At 53.8% G+C, this 2,273-nt stretch overlaps 1 protein-coding gene across 4 annotated transcripts in view; it reads left to right on the top strand.

Annotated features, from left to right (window-relative positions):
- The first annotated feature begins 355 nt into the window (after positions 1–355).
- LOC101996474 (FXYD domain-containing ion transport regulator 6) overlaps positions 356–2,273 on the top strand; it is a 27,576-nt gene continuing 25,658 nt past the window's right edge. For 3 of the 4 annotated variants that reach the window (XM_005347229.3, XM_013346114.2, XM_026779372.1), the window contains exon 1: positions 623–690. The gene's annotated coding sequence lies outside the window, so the exon portion shown is untranslated. Of the gene's footprint in view, positions 691–2,273 lie in introns of all 4 variants that reach the window. The other variant, XM_005347230.3, reaches the window with a different exon arrangement.

A 2,273-nucleotide genomic window follows, 5' to 3' on the forward strand; every position in this document is an offset into this window, starting at 1 on the left:
GGTATCTCGAATTTTGGCTCTTAGCGACTAGACTGGAGAGATCTACTCTTGCAACCTTCTGACAGGGTCAGGGTTTGAGGGGGCGTGTCTTGAAAACGGGTTCTTGCGCAGCAAAACCCTGGTTCAGGTGAGGGCCTTGTCCTCCGCCCACAGCTCTATTTGAAAATGACAACTACACCCACCTCTGGCTCGGTTCATACTAACTGCTAACACACCCAAAGAACGCAGGTTGCGGGGAGCTGATGTACCGTGGTTTCCTCCTATTTTTCTGCTTTCCTCCCCTGAGTTTACTATTTCCAAAAGATACGAGCCTGTCGCGGTGTTAGTCTGGCCAGCTTCCTATCCTCGCCAGAGGAGGAAAATCAAAAAGCAACAGCTGCTGGCAAATTGGCTCGGGCGCTGGCCGCTTCCTCCGTGCGCGCGCGTCTCCTGTTGCTTCTTCCAGCCTTACTTCCCTTTGCGAAGAGCGAAGAGCTAGAGAAGAGGAAGGCGCGGGTCACAGAACAGGGGACTGGGAGGGTCCGAGAAGCCAGAGGACGCGAGCAACCCGGGAGCCCATTCCGTCAACCCGCTCCGGGAGGCGGGAAAGCTACAAGCCGCGCCCACCGCCCTGCCCCCAGCGCGCCACTCCCGGCTACTGGGACTCTGCACATCCTCCCGGGATCTGCTCGGAGGGGACCCAACGCCTAGGTGAGCAGCTGGGGAGGTGGGCAAAGTTGACGCCTTATTCCGAGGGGAGGAGGCTCGGGTGGGGACCCATTGCTCAAGCGCCAGATTTCTCCGAGTCTTGTTTGTTTCAGTGGGTGTGTGCCCACGTCCCCGCCTGGGCGGCGGGAAACGGCTTGGAGAATGTAAACAAGGAGGTAAACCAAGGGTCCTGGGATGGGGACGCAGGCACGGGCGATGGGCGATGCTAGTGACTGGGAAATGCTTTCGAGGCAGCTCTGAGCTTGGGTCAGGAGTTCCTGGAAAAGGGGAGAGGACCCTTTAACGGGAAGCTTCCCTTTTGTTACTTGGAAGCTGGGGACCCTACTGGGAGTGGAAATGCCGGGAACTGGGAATGTGGCTAGATGTGAACGTGGACACACGAACCACACAAAATGGAACTTGCTGGCTTGGTGCTTGTGGGTGTGGGCGTGGGCTGGGGAGTGGAAAGGGGGGTCTGAAGAAGGCGTTGGGGTTCTAGGGCTAAAGGATTCATCAGACTGCATTGCCTTCTTTTGGTGTGCCAAACCCGGTTTTCTTTCCAGGGCCACTGGTACCCTAACCCCACCATTCCCTAGCAGGGCTGGCCCTGGTGGAGCCTCCCCCTTTGTGTCTGCACAGGCTTTCTTGTAGAGTTGGCTGAGAGCCTATGTCCCTGGGCGCCTGCTGCCGAACAATCAGGCTGGAAATATGGGTCCACTCAAGCTACCACCAACCTCCAGAACCAGAGGTTGAGCGACTGAAGGCTTGGTCCCACCGATGTGCTTTTATTCTCTTTGTCTAACCTGGCTTCACTCGCTGCTGGAACTGGGATTTCCAGCTTTGCAGAGGGACCCGTGGATATCCCAACCCTCCAAGAAAGGACTCCTGGCTCTGGGGTTCTGGCTGACCTCATTGTAGATGTACGAATGTGTGTATCTGTTTTCCAACTTGGCCTCTTGCACGTGACCTGTCTCATGGTTGCCATGGAAACCCCTCCACTTCAACCTCCCTCCTTTTTCTGCCCATTCCTCACCTCCGATTGCCTCCCCTCCCCCCAATATGGTTGCCTAGATACTGGTTACCCTAGGCTTTTAAGAGAGGACACCCTATGCCTGGCTCCCACTCCAAACTGCCTGGCCCTTTACCCACCCCATCACCACGAGCACCACAAACACAAATGCACAGACGCCACACACAGTACCATCACAGCCTCACATGCCTGTCACCCACACAGTCCATTAACATAATCCACACACATTACAGCACATGCGTTTATATCACATATACATGAGTGAAATAAAAAAATGAAACCAGCACATAAACAACCAAGACACCAAATGCATACCAACCACATAAATACCGAATACATCACAACCCTACATACCACATCCACACCAAGTACACCAACACATACCATACAACATCCACACCAAATAGACTGTTTACACCCCCACATACACACTAACATTGCATACCACTTACACTCAACCTTCACTGTGTGTACACACACAAACTCCACCTGTAACACAAACCTTTGCTTTATAAATACTCTCTCTCTCTCTCTCTCTCTCTCTCTCTCTCTCTCT

The sequence above is a fragment of the Microtus ochrogaster genome, chromosome 5 (genome assembly GCF_000317375.1).
Source record: "Microtus ochrogaster isolate Prairie Vole_2 chromosome 5, MicOch1.0, whole genome shotgun sequence".
NCBI classification, from domain to species: Eukaryota; Metazoa; Chordata; class Mammalia; order Rodentia; family Cricetidae; genus Microtus; species Microtus ochrogaster.